This window comes from Neovison vison, chromosome 1, assembly GCF_020171115.1.
Source record: "Neovison vison isolate M4711 chromosome 1, ASM_NN_V1, whole genome shotgun sequence".
Lineage (NCBI taxonomy): Eukaryota > Metazoa > Chordata > Mammalia > Carnivora > Mustelidae > Neogale > Neogale vison.
Window position 1 is genome coordinate 250,841,610 of NC_058091.1, and position 20,412 is coordinate 250,862,021.

Below are 20,412 nucleotides of genomic sequence, written 5' to 3' on the forward strand. Positions count from 1 at the left end.
AGCGCATGGCTTCACACTGCACTCCAGGTAAGACAACTTTAAAGCAAGTTCCAAATTTTAATTCTGACATAGGAACAGACACACAAAACCCAGTGTGAAGTGACCATGGGCCTTTCTGTGGCCTGAGAATACTCAAAAGAATCCTGACACCTACTCTTGTTTTTCATTTTTATCCTGAACAGAATAAGAAATTCCCCATTGAACATATCTTACAAGGAGAGCAGGAGACATAAATATGCTGATTGTACTTCATATTCAGAGTACTGAATATGTGCCATTCACATATGTGCCAAATGTTGTTTTTTACCTATAAATCTTCAATCAATCTACTTATTAATTCACATTTAAGAAAGGAATATAGTCATGTGACTAAGAATCCTGGAGACTTCGCAATCCCTCTGTTTCAACAGCTGAAAATAGAAAGGCAGATATCTGGAAACATGTGCTTTCATTTTCCCACTATTGATAAGTATCAGACAATATTCAGTCATTTATTATAACCATTTTCACACTCTTCCTTTCTGAAATTATGTTTTCAGGCATCAATTCATTTTTACATAAAGACTAATTTTGACACCAGAAGCTCATCATAATATTCTCCCACTCTCAAAGGAAATAGTAACATAAACTTCTCTTCTTTCCCTAAGCTAATGCTTTAAAATGGAGTGGAATAAACACTGAGTTTGGGACTGCACATTGCTGCTCTTGGTTACAGTGCCGCTTTCTTCCAGATGTCTCATATAACATTAAAAGGGCTTACTGGAAAACATATCACTTTGGCCAGTTTATTGCAGGAAGCAAGGGCTCACTCAGACTAGGGCTGGTTTTTTTGTTTATAATAATGCAGCAGCTCATGGAAACGTGACAATGGGAATCCCGAGGCAGGCCTCGGGAAGCCACAGAAAAAGAGCCGGAACCCTTTATGCAGTGCCTCGGCCTCTTTCTTTCCCTCTTCTATCCTGACTCAGCAGTTCCCCTACTTACTTACAATATCTGCCTTCTCATAACTGCAATTGCTCATGCCCATCATTTCTGCTGATCCTTCTGTTCAGCAATACAGTGATCTGAATCTCCCAGCCTTGCTGTTCTGAAATCCCAAAAGAGGGATTTTACTCAGCTTCTATTTTATAGCCAGCCCCCCAAGTCATGGTAGCTGATCAGAACAATAGCAGAGGCCAGCCTTGGGTCAGGCGCCCATCCCAGACCCAGTCAGCTCTGGGAGCCAAGACCAGATGGTATGCAAATCAGCCACTGCCCACTCAGCAGAGACTAAAGACATGGCTGGCAATGGTCAGTAGCTCAGGTATACATATAGAAAGTTTAAGAGCATGTCGCTCCATCATATTCAAAAGAAATCAAGAGCAATGGTTTAGTAAGTTGATTTATAGCCTACTTAGGCAAGTGATGAGGATGTGAACCAGGGCAATGGACATTAGACAGAAAGAGATAGCAGGACATGTTTGGGAGACAGGTTGACAAAACTTCATGACTGACTGGAGGGCAGTAGAGGTGGGGGGAGAATGAGTAGAAGAAAGCATGGAGTCTGGGATGACTGCCAGTCTTCTTGCTGTGCCTACTGGGTAAATCCTGGTACTTACTCTTCCCTAACACAGAGAATATGAAAGGAAGGGGAGGTTAGTTTTTGGTTGTCTGGGTGGATGGGGAAGATGGGACATGGTGAATTTGCCATGCTTGTGGGATATCCACGTAAAGATTAAATTTGCAAGTTCAAATCAGAGGTCTGGGCTGGAGATGCTGATTGGAGAGGTCCCCAGAGTATGGCTGAAACTGCCTCCACCTGGCACTGGCAGAAAGAAGTGGACTAGGACTAAGCCCTGGGAAATACCAAACTTGACCACCTGGACAGAGGAAAAGCCAGTAAAGGAAAACAAGAATAAGAGGTGATGGAATAAGGAGTGGGGAAAGGTCATGCAATTTGTATTCTTTGCTGCCTTTGATTATATGATAGCACCAGGCATCATTCTGAGCAGGGAAGATAGAGCAGCAGATAGATAGTCAAGGTTCCTACTCATAAGCTTGCATTCCAGAGGGAGAGATAAACAATAAAGTTATTACATCAATGGAAAATAGTCATATCCTGAAAGTCAGCAAAGTTTTTCTCAGAATAGCTAAAAGTATTTAATATTAAAAGAGCTAGGATGAGGAATTAAAAGATGACACTGAATTTGAAAATTATATAGGTCCTAATCCCAAGAACCTGTGAATGTTATATACAAAGGGACTTTGCAGATGCCATTAAGTTAAGGATCTCAATGGGGCGCCTGGGTGGCTCACGGGTTAAAGCCTCTGCCTTCGGCCCAGGTCATGATCCCAGGACTCTGGGATCGAGCCCCGCATCGGGCTCTCTGCTCAGTGCAGAGCCTGCTTCTCTCTCTCTCTCTCTCTCTCTCTCTCTCTCTCTGCCTGCCTCTCTACTACTTGTGTTCTCTGTTAAATAAATAAAATCTTAAAAAAAAAAAAAAGTTAAGGATCTCAAGACAGTGAAATTATCCTGGATTATCCAGGTGGGTCCTAAATGTAACCACAAGTGTCCATATAAGAGGGAGACAGAGGGACTACCCAAGAGAAAGTAAGTGATAGGACAAAGGAAGCGAGAGGCTGGAGTGATACAAGAAAGGGAATGCAAAGTGGCCTCCAGAAGCTAGAAAAGGCAAAGAAACAGATTCTCCCCTAGAGCCATCAGAAGGAAGGTACCCTGCCTACATCTTGACTTAAGCCTAGTGAAAGTGATTTAGGACTTCTGGCCCATAGAACTATAAAAGAATATACTTGTGTTGTTTTATACCACCAAGTCTGTTGTCATTTGTTATAGCAGCAACAAGAAACTAGTACAAATGGTAACTCGACTATATTGAGAACAATTTTGGTGGGGGAAAGGAAGAAGATACAGCCTGAAAGAAAACTACAGTATGATGATGAGTGGAAGGTTCAGAAAAGATTGCAGAGTATCTATCTTTCAGGAAGTTTTCGACAACTAAGAAAACAAAAAGTATCAGAGAGAAGAGCTAAAGACTTGATTAACCATTAGCTCAATACCCAAAAATGACATGCCACATTAGGAAGTACCATAACCATCAGCCTGTCTTAGAAGAGCTAAGCATTCAGGCAGCAGAATTCAGGGGTTTCCAGACAGACTCTGACACTGGAGAGTAAACCCTGGCAACCAATCCTCATCCACAGATGGAGGTACCAGACCCAGGGCCTTTGTTCATCACAGAGACCAGAATACTTTGCACTATGACCCAAAATCCTGCATCTGGCACAGATCTTACATCTCTCTACTAACACAGAAATCCATGACCAACACTGAGGCATGGCCAACAAAGAATGGTCTCATCTGGCCAGTCTTTCATTTAGGGACTGATGTTCAGCATTTTACCTCCCCTTTCAGGTTCAAAAAGGATGAGTACCAAAGCCAAAGTACTTTGGAATTATAAAGGCTAGAAGGACATAAAGCTTCAGAAGGGGAAAACATTAAAATCATATAAAAGATGTAGAAGAAAAGCTCATAGAAGCAGTGCCAGCCAATAGATTATACACAAGAAGAATCCAGCCACAAACCCATACAGTGTCAAAGCCATCTTTCCCTCATGCCCAAATGTTATATTTGAACTACTCCTGATGGAAAGCTTTCACCCTTAGAAACAAGGTAGGCCTGAGATTAATAGAAACATGTCTTAATAATTTAGAAACACCAAGAAATAGGGAGGATTCAAGTTAAAGACAAGTTCACCCTATGGCTGCACTGTGATACTCACAATTCAACAATGCAACCCAACTCCCCTGAGAAACCCTGATGGGCTTTACTGCAGCACTGCATTGCAGAGAAGACCCCATCAATGATCCCAGGTCCTCTTGACAAGGTCAACCCATGTTCTGCCCACTAAGGAAGGAAAGAGAGAAATGAACCATAGAAATCATTTCCTTTAAAACTGGGTTAAAATGTACAAGTGTATCACGGGACTAAGTTAAACTATCAGCTGAGAAACTCCCTTGTTCCTTGACCAGGCAAAGGAGGCACTGTCATATATTCTTTGTTAGGAATGTAATGTTGAAAAGTAAAAATGGGCATCTATTCATGACCTAGTAAAAAAGAGGCGTTAAAATTTGGGAAGGAACTGCCAGAGGAGCTAAGTTCCAGGATTTAACTTTATCTCCCTCTATGTTCTCTTTGTAAAGTCAGCCTCAAAGTAAGGCCAGCATCATTCTTTTAAGGTTGGAGGAGATGAAGACATTTAGAAACCAGATTGTGGGATTTATTTCCATTGTGATTGCTGACTTCTAGTATCAGACTTTTGTTCTGCATGACAGCTCCCATCTTGCAAACTAGCAAGATTCTTGAATTTGGCAAGGATCCTGCTCTGTGAAGCATTTTCAAGTTGGAGTTTTTAGCAATGTCACATTTCTCTAAGCCAGTAATAAAGAAAAGGTTGAGAGCACAAAGAAAACCATGGAGTTCTCACCTAACAGCATAAAACAACCTCCCAGCTGGCAGGGGCAGGCCAACATGTCCAGGGTGATCACAGTCTTTAAGTTATCAAAGTTGGTTTTTTTCCCCCATCTCTTCACCTAACCAATTAAGTGCAATAGATAAAACATAATTAGTTATTCTCCCCACCTTTTGCTTGGTTGATTTAAAGTGGTAATTTCTATTTGTTTATGTGTAACTTACATAAAAAACACGATATTGCATTTCTTGGTTATGTTTTATAACCTCTACACAAAGTGAGACCAAAGAATGCCTTCAAGAGAAGTAAAGGACACTGCTGTCATTCTACATAAATTTTCCAGGAGTAAGCAAGAGTGGAACAGATAATTACAAATACTGAGAAAGAAGCATCATTTTGCCAATGGTGCAGTCTACAATTATGTGCAATTCCCTACTTAGACTTTTTAGTTATGCTGAACATTGGGAAAAAAAGATAAATGATTGGAAGGAGCAACGAGTAAGGGGGAACTTGAAAAAGTGAAAGCAAGGGGTTCACTGAAATGCAGATGTCACCACACCCTAAGGGGGCAAGTAAGAGTTTGGTAGTCCCACTGGCACCCTATTGTCATTTTTTTTAAACCATGGATTTGGGATCCTTATAATCTTCCTTATTGTTTTGAAGTCGAGAATGGTTTCTTCTGCTCACAAAACATGATCACATTTCATTGGTATTTTTTAATGCTCTGACTGGTTTTGCATATCTGGAAAAGATACATCTTCAACCAGTGGAAATAAATCTCCCTTTTCTTCTCTGCCAAATCCATAATATGATCCTTTTCTATCACTGAAAGCACCGTCGGATATGTAGATGTGCCTTGCTTGATTAGAAGTGTGCTGAGATTTTTAGTAGGAACAAGGCAAGAATGTAGTTAGAGACCCAGATTAAGACATGTTCAGCACACTCTACAAATTATTTTCGGTTCTGTCCTGGAGGTGTTCCCTCAAGTCCCAACTTGACTGTGGGACCCATTCAGGGTTCACATACTCCCAAATCTGGTATCCCAGGAAGAGGAGAGACTTTAAGATGGGTTGCAGCAGGTGACATTTAGATGATAACTAGATGGGTTTAGGGTGTTGGTCTCTTCAGATCCCTAGGTCTTCTCCAACCCCTCACACTGGAGAGGAGTTTACCCCAGAATAAACTCGGGATGGGGAGGCAAATCTGAAACTGAGCAAACCATACTATCACTCAAAGGCATCAGAAAGTAAAGTTTCATATTCTACAACAGCACAGACCTTTTTCCTTACTCCCTTTCATCACTTGTCAGTAAAATGTAGAACAGGAGAAGGGGAATAAGGGACACTACCTAAAGTTATGTGACATTTTCTATTTTTCCCCCAACTTCTATTTTTTAAACTATATATTTTATTCTTTCAGCAATCTGTGATATAAATAGAGCCAGTATTATTATCCTTATTTTTGAGATGAGAACAGTGAGGCCCAGAAAGGGGAAGCAACCTCCATCAGGTCATGAGTGAGTCAAAGACAGCCCAAGGAATAATACCTAGTTCTGCTCTCATTTCATCCAGAACATTTACCCTACTGGCTTTAAACATCCCTTTCCTCCTTCGCTCTCTGGTGGTGGTTCTCTTTTGAAAATGATCTCTCGCCATCAGCAGAGTGAAGATGGATCCATGTGGAGAACTGTTGTTTAAAGGCCCCCCAAGGGGCCTGTTTCCATTGCTTACCTGCAAAGCCAATGTTTGAACCTGTGATGAAGTCCCTTAGAGGTGTCTGCTGGGATTCCTCCCACCCGAGACTGCTGTAATTAGCTCTGCTAACAACTGTGATTGAACAGGGCTTGTTGTAGTCATTGTTCACTGACAGACACAGATAAGAGCCACATCTCAGCAAGTGGTGTTCTAAATGGTGTTTCCTGCTTGGTTAAACTCATGTACGGCACTTGTCAGGGATGCTATTCCCAAACTCTGCTAGCAGCAGGCAGTGTCATTGCCAATGCCTTCCAGAGCCCACGAAGATTCCCAGGGAATGCAGGGCCATGCAGTGGAAGAGACTGTTTCTATTTGACCTTGCCCAGGATCTCCCTGCCCTCCTTCATATGGAAAACACAGGTGTGGCCTGTCCTAATTAAGGGAAAAGGCAGTCTTTGTCTTCCTGATCCTGAAGACTCCCACATTTTTCTGATCTCTCCTATAAGAACACTTGTAAGTGAAAGTTATAATGTGTAATACTTGCAGCCAATGCTTTTCTGAGACTGTGCTCTTATTAGAAGCAAAACAAAATGCAGCTTATGAACACCTGCCGATGAGGACCAAGTCAAGAGGCAGCGTGGGTGTTGGATGAGAGGTGTTGCCCTGGCAGTAAATCCAAGCTGCTCACACCAAAGGAAGTGTTTCTAGGGAAGCTCTCTGAGCAAGAGATAAATACTTAGTCATTCAGAGTAAGCCATAAATGAGTGCTTCTTCTCCAACAAGGGAGGGTCTTATGCTTAAAAAATGGGCGGGTAGCATTTCTCTCTTCAATCCATCCTTTTACTCACAATATACATTCCTTTGTTAAGAAATAAGAGTCTCTGTAATCGAACTCTTGTTGGAAAGTTGTTAGAGAATAATCTGTGTGGGTAGTGTTATTTCAACCATAGTTTTTGCATTGATTCTAAATACTTAAGGAAAAAACACCCAGACCCTTGTATGTTCTAAAATACTGTGCTGTATATATCTTACCTATTCCCCAGAGCCACCAAGTTTTAAGATTCAACTTCTTAAGCATTTCCTCTAATCAGTCTCCTTGTTTCAGTGTTCAATACTCTTGACACACCTGAAGGCTTCATCATTTTTTGCCTATGTGTTGCACAAGCCCAGCCTCCTCAATGGTCTCCCCTACTCACTGGCCTCCCAACCCCATCTCCCATCTTTCCAAATCACAGGCCTGTTGAGACCACTTACCAACCCATCATGGCTCTCTACAAAATGAGGACCAAACTACAGAATTCAGCATGGTAGTAAAAGACCTGCCTCTAGTTTCCATGTACTGGTACCATGCATACGTCCTAAATCCCTTCAATTCCAGATAAACTGCCCCTGCATGAAAGCATCATCACTTTGATTATATCTCTAAGCCTTCCCTCTTCACAAAATCACCTTTTTTGTCTCAACTGACATTTCCTCCAGAAAACTCTCCACCCTTTCTTCTAACTCAAATTAATCAATCACTCTCTCCTCCAAGTTTGTCCAGTGCTAGATATATGTATATGTATATATTTATGCTTTACTGTGATATAATTCACATACCGCACAATCCACCCATCCAGTGTACAATTTAGGGGCGCCTGGGTGGCTCAGTGGGTTAAAGCCTCTGCCTTCCACTCAGGCCATGATCCCAGGGTCCTGGGATGGAGCCCTGCTTCAAGCTCTCTGCTCAGCAGGGAGCCTGCTTCCTCCTCTCTCTCTCTGCTTGCCACTCTGCCTACTTATGATCTCTGTCAAATAAATAAATAAAAATCTTAAAAAATAATAAAGTGTACAATTTAATGGTTTAATTAAATTTATTTTCAGCATAACAGTATTCATTATTTTTTCACCACACCCAGTGCTCCATGCAATCAGTGCCTTCTATAATACCCACCACCTGGTACCCCAACCTCCCACCCCCCCCTTAATGGAGCTATGTATCCATTACAATTTTAGAACCTTTCAATTTTTTTCTTTTTTTAGAGAGAGCGCGCATGCAAGAGAAAGAGACATCGCACGAATGGGGGGCAGGGAGGCAGAGGGAGAAAGAGAAGCAAGCTCTCCCCTGAGCAGAGAGCCCGACATGGGGTCCAATGCCAGGGCCCTGGGATCATGACTTGAGCAGAAGACAGATGCTTTTCTAAGCCACCTAGGTGTCCCACAATTTTAGAACATTTTTAATCATCCCAAAAAGAAACCCAGCACCCATTAAGAGTCCCTCCCCATCTCACCCTCCCCCAGCCCTAGGCAATCTTAATCTACTTTCTGTCTCTATAGATTTGCCTATTCAGGACATTTCATATAACTGGAATCACACAAAATGTGGTTCTTTGGGACTGGTTTTTTTCATTTCACCTTTTTCAGGGCTCATCCATGTTTTACCATGTATCAGTACTTCATTTCATTTTATTATTAAATAATAGTATGATATTTGGATATACCAGCTTTTATTTATTCATTTTTCAATTAACGACATTTGGGTTTTTTCAACTCTTTAGCTATTATGAATAATGCCCCATATACGCTTTATCATTCAATATGTATGGTTTACTATTATAGGGTTTTTGTTTATTTGGCCTGAGTCTATTTTTATCACTTATTGATAAACTCGGATGGACAAAGAACATTAGTTCACTCTGTAATTTCCACATGGCAAGTATTCAATAAATGTCTGAAGGATGGGTGAATGGGCAAATATTAAAGCTTTTACTGTTGGTTGTTCAAGGTACTCGAAATAAAAATATTAGACTGGAATCAGTAATAACCCAAGAAAAGAAACAAAGATTTACCTGGTATATTATAACAAACATGGGTGGTTCTTAAATAAACTTTAATCTTGGCCCTATTTCCTGAAATTCCATACATGGATACAGTTGAGTCTTTCAAACTCAACTCAGTTGAGCAGTTCCTTTGCTAACAATAGTTTTGAACTAGGTAGACAGAAGCCTGGGAAGACACTAGCGTTTTCTCCTAAACTGACTCCATGTATCTTGTTGCTCTTGGCTTGTCTGAGATTATTATAGTCTAGGATAGTGGTTCTCCACCCTGGCTGAGCATCATAATCCCCTGTGGAGCTTTTATAAGATACAAATTATCTGGGTCCCACCTCCCAGATTATGGTTCTACAGCTTGGGTAGGGGCCCAGGTGCTCATATGTTCTCAAAACTATTAAGACATTTCGGACGCATAGCCAGGTTCAAGAATTCCTACATCAAAAGTTGCCCTGAGGTTAAAAAGAATTAATCATATAGAGTGTGTATGAGCACTTTACTCCTAGAGAGTATTTTACTCATCCTGGGATCATGCCCATTAATACCACCTAATGTTTATAAGGCAATTTTATTTGGAAAGAGCTTTGCAGTCATCTTTTATTAGCTAGGCTTGCATGCTGGGTGACCTTGTACAAATCACATAATCCCTTTGTGTTTTAAATCTCCTCAAATGTAAACTGTTGGTGATAATACCAACCCACCCTCAAGGGGTATGGTGGAGACTAATGGAGGACTTTAAGGCATTCAGCAAACATAAAAATGGTACATGCATGCTTATTAGACAGGTATGAAGTCCTAGTCACAGCCTTTTAAAATGAAACAAATATCAAAACAAACTTGAGCCTTTCCTACAACCTTCATCATCATCTCAACGATCCTTTCCCAACACCATAGTATGGCAATGCTCTCTTTCCAGCAAGACTAATAAACTGACATAATCTATAGTCACAAAGAAAGACAGAGCTAATCATGGCAGCACATACATAAAACAGCCCTGAAATAAAGTTAGTTAACCTTCCCATTTATCATTTATAATCCAATTTAGAGAGTATATCTAAAAAATATCCTCTTCTGAAAAATATTCTTAGAAAATATTTGTGCTTGTTCACACACGACTTGAAGCTAATGCTATGTACTCACTGTTGATGTTAAGCCTGAAGGTGCTTTCTAGTTGGCTGGTTGTTTTTTACATGGCTATATTTAGCCTCTTCTCATCTCTCCCACCTGGCTGAAAGAATATATGGTCAAAATGAGACTTCGAGACCTAGCCCAGTTGGAGGTGAGTGACACAGCTAGGGAGAACAAGTTCCCAACCTCGGAACCAAAGATAGGTTTTGTAAGAATAGTGACACACAACTAAGGGCTCATTTGCAATGTATTTTCAGCTTCTTGGAAAAGGGAATCAGAAAACAGATACAGTTTTTCCTCTTTCCATTTGGCTTTGAAAGGGCCACAAAACTTCCAAGGGCCAGGTCCCATTATATATTCCAATTCATTTACAAATAAGTGGTATCTGTGCCTCTGAATGGGAATTAGTGCCCTCATGTCCACCACAGATGATCTGAGCTATGAACTAAACAAGCATGAACTTTCTGGGGACACTTGACCTTGACTATGCTCTCTTCTCTTTAAGCTCCTGAGGGTTTGGTTGTATTCCTAAGAGCAGTTGTCTGCTTTAGTCAAGCTCAGGACCTGCTAACAATTAAATTCCATTAAATAAATCTTTATTGAGTATTTATATCTGTGAATACTAAATTGTAGTGGTTACTGTGGAGGCTACAAAAAGTTCCTTGAGATGCTCTCACTCAACGACTTTGGGTCCTTCAGACAGGACAATACCAACAACCTCCCCATAAAGACTCCCAGGGTAGTCAGCTGACATGCTGGTTTTCTGAGGAATCCTAGATTGGCCTTCAGCAGGCACTGAGAAGAAATGTTACTAACTTCTCACACAGTATTTTGCTACCTGCAATATCCTATCAAACCTTGTACAGAATTCAGAAGTTCTGTGAAAAGAGCCTCAGTGCACAGAGTCTTAATGGTTGGAAAAGTCATCTATTATGCATAGTTACTGGGTATTTTTTGTTGTTGTTGTTGTTGTTTTAAGATTTTATTTATTTATTTGACAGACAAAGATCACCAGTAGGCAGAGAGAGAGAGAGAGGAGAAAGCAGGCTCCCTGCTGAGCAGAGCCCGATGTGGGGCTCGATCCCAGGACCCTGGGATCATGACCTGAGCCGAAGGCAGAGGCTTTAACCCACTGAGCCACCCAGGCGCCCCATAGTTACTGTTTTTAAAATAAGGTTAATTCTAGCATGTTTCTACATCAATCCTCTTTCAGAGTTTCAGCAGTTTTGTTGACCATCTTAAGGGGAGAAAGAACCACACAGGCTTCATTTTAATAGTTAGGAGAAATTAATGCTAATACATGCCTTCAGTGGGATTCACTTTGGTATCTTGAACACTTTCTTCCATCAATATGGAAAATCCCCAGAAGTATGTATTGTGATTTTTTTCTCTGTAAAGAGATGCAAATGGTTACAATGAGTTGTATGATTTCCTCTGAGTCTTTCCAAGGTTTGTTTTCTCTGTCTCTCAAGGTAAGCATCCCTGCTTTGCAGATCTAGAAGCCAAGATAACATGGATTAGTTTTCTCACTTTTGTCACTGAAACTCAGACCACCTTGTCCCAGACTCCTGCTCTCTTTGAAAGCACAGGAAAAACTTACTGCATTTTAAGACAGAGGAGAAATCAGATACAATTTTCTGATCCAGTGCTTGTTTTCCATGTCTTTCACATGGGCTCCTTAAGATCCTATATAAAATTTAATGATCCTTACAAGTTCACTTTCAACTTCTTTAACAAACAAACAAACAAACAAGAAACATGAAGAAACACTCAACTATTTACTTGTGAATCTCTATCACTTAGGTCATAAAATATAATCTGGGCAGAGCCAAACAAGGCACTAGAGGGTTGAGAGACAAGGAGAATGCTCTACACTGAATTTAGGAATTTGAAATGCCCCGTTTCAGTGATTTCCCATTTGTCTTCATGTAGAGCGTCAACACTGGCCTCTCATTTGTAGCAGATATTTTGCTCTAGAGGAAGATTTCTCTGACTGATCATGGACAGGAATTTCCCAAAGAAACTCTCTACGAAACCGTATCAATGAGAAGCAGCCTATTAACAAATGTTAAAAATTTTCAGTTTTACTTTTTATGTCACCTAAGTACACACCTACCTCCTGAGAGCATCTCTTTCTTTATAGGAAGATTTAAATAAGCAATCTTTTTCCTTTCTAAGTATTTTTGGATTAACAATAATACTTCTCTCACTTGTATTTTAGTCCTGGTGATTAAACAGTAAAAATGCTAATTAGTAGCCTGCATCTGGAGAGGAAAAGCTATTTCTTGATGGGCAAAATTCAAGCTGAGATGGAGACCTCACAGGGCACTATGATAAACAGGTTGGGGTGCATGCTAAGGGGAAAGGATTAGAAACCACGTTGACCAACTCCAGAGAGAGATTCTGGCTTAGTGGAAAAACTAAGCTGAGATCCGAATATATTACAGACCCAAGACTAAAGTTATCAAAATGCAGACATATGCATTGTATCTTGCATGCAGCTGTATCTTTCTTTTTGACCCACAGCTGACTTTAGAAATCAAACAACTTACATGTTAAGAAAATTTTCTTTTTCTCCTATTCACTTTTCATTTCTAGAAAGACACCGAGCTAGGGTGAAGGCAACAGTGTTAGATGGGCATCATGAGTACAGTATCCAGAATCCACACCCCTTCTTTCCATAAGTACCTATAAAAAAGTCAAAGGTGCTGTTTTCAAATTCCCCATCTGTCAGTTATTAATTCCATGACGGTGGGCAATTCTGAATTTCTAAATGCATTAGTTTTCACATCCACTTGAGGAGGAATAATAATATGTATCTCGTTGGAATGCTGCAAAGGTTAGAAAAGCCAAGGTATGAGAAAACATCTGGAGACTAAGCGTATATTAGCACTCAGTACATGTTAGAATAATGAGGGATTGGAAGAAGTCAGAGAGGAGTTGAGCTACCATTGCCCACAGGCTAAAATCTATATATTTAGCTGGGTCTTCAGTGTGCTAAAAAATTCTGCTGCTTTCTCCGCACCAGCCCTTTGCTGACAACTGTCCTGCTGTAATCAAACATTCTTCGGTACGCCTTGAATTTGCTCATTCCTGTCTCGGTCTCTGGCATTCCGATCACCCTTAGCCTCCATCTGCCAAAACTCTACCCATCTCTCAAGGACCACAAATCCTAGTTTCCAGGAATCTTGAGGGACTCACCTTCTCCTCCTCTAAACCCTGGTCCTTACTGTCTAGAGACATAATCCACAAAACACTTAGTGCCCCAGCAGACTCCCTACAAGGCAGAAACCACGAATATAGTTCCCACCGCTGTGCACTCCACACTACGGTGCCTTGCCAAGGGTAGATGTTGAATAGACTCATGATTGAATAAATGCACGATTTCTCACCCTGCCCCTGTTGCGTTCTTGGACAAAACACTTTGCCTCCTTCAGTCTCAGTTGCCTCAGCTGTGAACAGAGGATAACAGCATGGATGTACTCCCCAGGTGTGCTGGGAAGAATAAACCAATGACTGAAAAGCAATTTGAAAATGTAAAATGACCTGCTATATATAAATGTTACATAATCAAAATCATTTCCCTCTGTATTATGTTTTATTTGGCTTTATATCTTGGAGTCCTTTGTGGGTTTCAGAATCTCACAGATGCAAAACCATCCACATTAGCACCTAAATTCTCTTGGGTAATAAATGATTGTGTGTATTATAGCTCACGGCTACTTTTCCCTGGCATACTTACACATGAATCTGTCATAATTTGGGGTATTCATAATAACTAATGATACAATTCATTTCTAAGGGATAATCCATTTTTCCCTTCTTTAGCCAGTTACTGTTTCCATACTACTGCCTCAAGGGAACTAACTTCCATTAAACCTCAAATCCAGATGATGAGCACACTGTTTAGAAGCCACAATTGAGGAGATTATGGTCTGAGACCTGGAAAGCGATTTGGGATTTTGAAGCACTACTTGTTTCCTGTGGCTCTTTTTGTCCCCAATTCTGAATCCCTTGTTCCCTTTATTGTAGTGTACGTGTTACCAAGTGCTCAATGCAGCCTGATTTCCTGGTGCCACGAAAGATTGGAATAGTCCTTTCCACAGGAAAACAGGCAATGCTAGTTTAAAAAAAAAAATTACTAAAGGAGACTTCTGACTTTTAAGTCCACTGCACGATCTGAATCCCAGAAAGGTCCTTCCAAGAAGATAGCAACTCTGAGGAAGAAGAGACAGTAGCAACATAAGAGGGTGATTGTTAGCATCAAGTGAGCAATTTGATGAAAAGACATGGAACAGTGAAGGACACACGGTGAGTATTCAGTAAACATTAGGAACTGTCATTGGCAGATGGCCCACTATGAGCCCAACCCTGTGCTAAGAATTACAGAAAGCTTCTCAGGTGAGATTCATAGAAAACCAATGAGGAAAACTCAACACTCTTCATCCCCACTCCATTTGGCTCAGAGAAGCTCAGCACCTCATCCACAGTCTCAAACGTAGGAAGGAATGGAAAGAAAATCCAACTTTCAGTCTTTCGTGTTTCTAGAGCCCATATTCTTTGTCCTATTTCTTAGAACACTCTACTGTTCTAAGGGTTGGGAGTCTATTTTTCCTCCCTTGAATATATGACCCTCCCTTTCCAAATTCCTCACTGTTATTTATTCTGTTACAAAGTTTTAAGAGTATTTTTAAATCTCTTCTAGTGACCCTTGGACCAATGTGTGTAGTTTTATCTATCAGGCAATTTTCCCAAGACCATGCTAGTCTTTCAACAGACTTGTACTCACAGTGACATTTTTAAGAAGTTCAGTGTAGTTTTTCTTCCAGGGCACATCTGAGGAAATCCCATGTTTTTATAGAATGGAGGCTTCCCTTTCTCATGCATTTCTGTGACCACATTTTTACGTGGTTGGACCTGTGGCAGTAACACTCACAGGGGGCACCTACACTGTCACTTAAATGCATGAGACATCACTGTTTTGTGGGTGGTAGCACCCTGGCTACAGACGTTGTGCCAGAGCAATCCCTGTTACAAAACATCTCCTAGTTGTGGTGCACAAACTAACACCATACTTGAGTTTGCAAAATCGCCTACGTGATTTTTGTCCTCTACATGGCAATTAATATTTCAAAAAGCCTTATCATGAGTTATCTCTCCTCTCTGTGAGATTAATCAGAAGTATTGCTGCAGTTTCATAGTTGGGAAACTCCAGTATGGAAGGTTAATGGCTTGCCTGTAGTCTTAGAATGAACCTACAGCATAGCTGGTATTAGAATCTGCTGCTTCTGATTGCATTTCTTTGCTAAGGTGCTTTAGCTCAGCCTGTTCAAATTCTGAATAATTTTCAAAGTGAATACATGTTGAGAGAGGTAGTGGAAATGGAAAAAGAGGGGGAAAACAGCATTAACTTATGCAAAGCTTCCAGAAACATTTGGTAATCAAAGAACAAGGACTGTGAGGGCCCTTTTTCCTCACTTCCATTTAAAGAAAGGACCATAATCCAATGAGATTAAAATGAGTAGAAATTCCAAGTGTAGAGAGGAATTGTTCTGTCTATACTATTTTCCTATATCAACATCATTTTGTTCTCTTCAACAGTGACTGCTGTTATAAATGTCATGCATTTACAGTGCTTTGTAACCACTGTCACCGTGTCCCCCTTAAGCAGCTAAACAGAGTAGCCCAATTCTGCTACTGTGGTTTTATGGCAAGGAAGCAAGAGTAAATGGAGGTTAAGTGATTGCCAGCAGCACTTGACGCTCAGATTAGAATCCATAGCTCCTATCAGTCACACCCTTTTGAAATTTAGAAGGTTCCAAAATATTGTTTCAGTGTCAGAGATGGGTGACAGTGCCTGAAGGCAAATTTGCTCACCACCCACACCACCACCACACACACCACCAGCCCTGCTTCCACGGTGTCATGTCAATCTTTTCATTCCCAAGCCATTCCACAAACTTCCTCATCCCTTTGAGGGAAAGAAATTTTCTTCAGGGAAACAGGTTAGTACTAACGAGGTGACTTCTGTGTCCAGATTTCCATGGTTTTCTGTTTGTTTCATACAGAAAGGACTATAATGAGTTCTTACACAAGTAATAGATCTCCTTTTCTCTTGTAAAATATGGAGATGGCTGAAATTCAAGAGATCATTGGGAGAATGACAGCCAAAGGAATAAATCTGTGCCAGAGTGATAAACTTTTGTCAAATACCAATTAAAACAAGACGGTAATGAAAATGTGAATGAGTCTAGACGTGCTCTTACATGTCATCCATTCTATAAAAGAAAATGAGACCAGTTACTTGTCTAAGAACCCATGGACAATCACATCTGCATGAAACAAACAGACGGAAAACCTTGGAAATCAGGAAACAGAAGTTTCTCATCTAGTTCTAACTTATTTCATAAAAAGAAATTTCCTATTTCCTTTTTTCATCATCTAACATAAATACTATAGCAAGTACAGTCAACAGCCGATGCTTGGCTCTTATTACCAAGGTGATTTTTAAAATAATCACTAGCATCTGTGAAAAACCTTCACAGGGTGTTAATATGATAAACACTGTTGGCAAACAATCCGGGAGTTGGGGGAAAAAAGGATCCAAGGAAAGACATTTTTCCCATGATCCTCCCATCCCAACCTAGGCAGAGACCTGGTGTGTATTCCATTCAGGTGGTCTACAGCTAATTTCTTGTGGGCAATGCCATTCTCTCAAGACACAAAGCAGCATGGTAAGCAACTGTTTAAACTGAATGGAATGGGCTCCCTTGTCTGTACCTGTCTTTTGATCCACTAAATGAGGAGGGATTTAAATACATGCAATTTGTGCATCACAAGTCAATTTTCAGGGCCTACTAAGGACTGTCCAGACCCTTATTTTCTTGCCTGACAGCCTGCCTTATGGCCCTTTCCCCACTGAGACCGGAAGCTGAGGAGCCACCACTTGAAACTCAAACTAGGCCCAAGCTCACCTCTGAGCTGTAGCCTTCCCTCCTGGAGGGGCCATTTCACTCCTTTTCAGCTGTAGTCCTTGTGCCTTCCTTCTTGCCAGGGACTCTAATCAGAAATTGCTTGTGAGGGCTAAAGAGGTCCTTATTATATCCCTAGGAGGGCCAAGCTGCCACTGAAATAACACCTGTAAAAGTCCGGAGTCCCTCACACATGAGAAACTGAAACCTTCAGGACTTCTGAATCTGAGGGAGCCAACGCTCAGTGAGGAATGTGTTGGGGCACCAGAAAGCCTGACCCTTTTCCTGCCTTGCTGAACTAACATGGTTTGAGTGCCTACTTACGGAAGGAGCTGTTCCAGGTACAACAGAGGCCGCTATGCACCCAAAGCTACTGTCTGGAGCCTGATAACATTCTAGGCCTCAACCTAAAAGCAACAACCAACCCTTTGCTTTTTGACTTGTTATACCCACAGCTCCGTATGTGTGTATGCTGTGGCCAAGGTCCGAGCGTAGAAACAGGCTAAAGAACCTATCGGCCCACAAGCCGCAGTGGCGCCGCTGGCAAGAGCCCACAGGGCCTTCTTCAGCGGCGACTGGCCTAGGGAGCTCAGGCTCCTCCAGTGCCCGCCGCTAGGGAGGTCCCTGGGCTCGATGCAAGGACTTCGGAAGGGGCAGGGGCCGTGAGCGTACACCGTGGGACCCACGTGGCCCGCTCCGAGGCGTTCCTGCCCGCGAGGAGGAGCGTTCCGGGCCCTCCAGCGGACCCAGGAGAGAGCAGCAGGAGGAGCCGCGCTGCGGCTGCTTCCCCACGAGGCAGACCGACCCCAGGTAGGGCCTGGGGGTCTCCGCTGCCGTCTAGCACCCGAGCCTCCCTTTCGCCCTCCCGCCCCGGTTCTGCCAAGTGGCTCAGACGCTATGGGTTGGGAAGGGAGCCTAGGCGCTTGGTCAGGTTCCCTGTTGCTGGCGGTAAAAAAGCAGGGCTGAGGAGGGAACGTGTAAGAACTTTCCAGGAGGTCCGCGGAGTCCGAGTTTCATTTCGGAGAGAACCACCAAACCGCAACCAGAACCTCTTCCAGACAGCCCGGAGCTCCAGTTTCGGGCCCGGGCCTCCGATTGTGACTGGGTGATGCGGCCCGGGACTCACCCTCTTTGGGTCTCGGTTTCTTCCGAGTGCTGGGGCTCCCTCGGGGCCAAGTTCGGCGCCTCCCGCGGACGCCAGGTGTGGGCGTTGTCGACCCGGAGTCTGTTCGCGCTGCGGCTGGGCTTCTCCCTCCACAGCTCGCCGATACGCCGCGACCCCTAGGGGTCTGGGTGGCCCCAAGCCTCTCTCAGCCAGGGTCTCTTGGGGCCGCCACTTCCCTCCCAATACGCCCGAATCCCAGCGCAGCTGCCCCCACAGCGCCAGCCCGCAGCCCAGTCTGCCCACCGCAGCCAACTTCTCTGCCGCCGGCGCGTCTCCGCGCCAGGCCTCGGCAGCGACGGATTGGATGGCGGCGGCGGGGCGGAGCCGGGCGCTCGGCCCAGCCAGCGGCCGTCCGGATTCCTGAAGTCATCGCGATTGGCTGCAGGCTCCGCCAGTCACAGGTTAAAGGCGCCCCGCCCCGGCAGGGCCGACCCAGGGGCTGGCTCCGCCTCGCCCGCCGCGCGGCCCCGCCTCCCTCCGGAGCCCGGTAGCCTCAGCTCCGCGGTCTGCCTCATTCGCTGAGCAGGTCCATGAATTGTCAACGCGTTCTGGGCGGCCGCTAAGCCGGGGCGCCCGCCGGGCTTGTCGTGCTCTCTCGGAGGTGCCCGCCCGAACCGATGTGCAGGGTTCTCTAGAACGAGAGCAGTCGCTGGTTCGGGGCAAGTTGGGATTCAGGACCCGCAGCAGGGGCGTCGGTTTGGGATCCGGACTCAGCGAGGAGGGTGAGTGGCCGCGCGCAAGGCGAGCGGCTCCTCTTGGCGCTGTTCGGCAAGCCGGGGGGCACTGGACGGGTCTTGGCGGGCGTCTGTGCTTCCGTCCGAGCGTGGCCGCTGTGGGGAGGTCAGGGCCAGGCGGAATTTCCTCCTTGCCGGTGTCCCCACTCCTGAACTTGTTTCAGAGCGTCGCAACTCGGTCCGGGACGAGGCTCCGCGTTCTCACCAACTTGGCATGTTATAATTGCCATCATTAGGGGGGCCTAGGGACGCGTCCCCTGGCCCTCTGCGGCGGTGACACGCGCGCTGGGGGCGGCCTCCGTGCCCAGTCGTGTTCGGACAGCAGTTCCTACATGGCTTGAGGACCGGTTTCTGGAAAATTTACCCGCGCCGGAGACGGTGCGGCGACCCGGCGGAGGTGTCTGAGCCATAGCCTGAGCCAGCTACCATCGTCTTCGGGGTGGGTGTTCAGCGGTCAGAGAACTTAAGTGACCAGCTAGGTTCTGTAGCTGGGGCTTCAGTGCTTTGCAGTTACTGAAAGGCATTGACAGCACGGATATTAAACTTTGTAAAGTAATTACTTTCTATTAGCACTTGTATCCACATCCCTCATGAGCTTCTTGGACCTCTCTATATCACCTGCAAGGTGTGTCCGAAGGACTTCATTAGGACCCGGGCGAGCTGCTGTCTGTCCCAGTGCAGGAAGCCGGGGAGAATCCTAGACTAGACCCTGAAAGGGACCACCAGGCTGGTTGGTTGGTGTTCAATGATGAAGTTATGACAGGAACTGACAACACAGGATTCAAGGTTAAACCTGACACTTCATCTGTGACCAGTCTGGGATATTTTTCCTCTCTCTGTCATAATGATAAGGGGTCAAAGCAGCTGGCTTTTCTGAGGGCAGTTACATGCATGTAGTTTATATTATGTGTGGACTCAATATAATGAAATATAATATTTTCTTGTAATTTTTATTGGATGTGAATAAGAGCTTATTCAACGTCCTAGAGACTTGGGTACACAATTTGGGAATGTTTTCATCTTTGAAAATATGAGAACTGAAAATATGAGAATTGAAAGATATGACTATTCATGCTTTATGCATATGTAGATGTGCATGGGCGTGTGTGTGTGTGCGTGTGTGTAAAATTGATTGTGTATAAGATAGAAATATATGGAGGGGGAAACAGCCTTGAACTTGTTCTGGTTGGAGAGATAGACTCTCCGGTCTATGGGGGGTATGATGAGCATGTGTGTATGCATGTCTGAATCTGCCTGGTCTGTCCAGATCAGTGTGTATGTCCATGAACTTTATGAGCACTTAGTTCAATACCACTCTGGTGCAGATTCTGAGTTCCTGTTTTACCGCCCAGCAGCCGCCAGCCAGCCCGTCTGTTAAAACATAACATGTACACTTGAGTCACTTCAGTCGGAGCACTAGGGTGGAGCATGGGCAGGGGGG

The 20,412-nt window shown here is 43.5% G+C and overlaps 2 protein-coding genes across 3 annotated transcripts in view; one reads left to right on the top strand and one right to left on the bottom strand.

Moving 5' to 3' along the window:
* The window catches only part of MEGF10 (multiple EGF like domains 10), a 343,784-nt gene extending 333,216 nt beyond the window's left edge, over positions 1-10,568 (bottom strand). For both annotated transcript variants that reach the window (XM_044228414.1, XM_044228404.1), the window contains exon 1: positions 10,114-10,568. The gene's annotated coding sequence lies outside the window, so the exon portion shown is untranslated. The remainder of the gene's footprint in view (positions 1-10,113) is intronic.
* Positions 10,569-18,763: 8,195 nt separating this feature from the next.
* The window catches only part of MARCHF3 (membrane associated ring-CH-type finger 3), a 137,318-nt gene continuing 135,669 nt past the window's right edge, over positions 18,764-20,412 (top strand). Inside the window, exon 1 of the mRNA XM_044228478.1 lies at positions 18,764-18,959. The gene's annotated coding sequence lies outside the window, so the exon portion shown is untranslated. The remainder of the gene's footprint in view (positions 18,960-20,412) is intronic.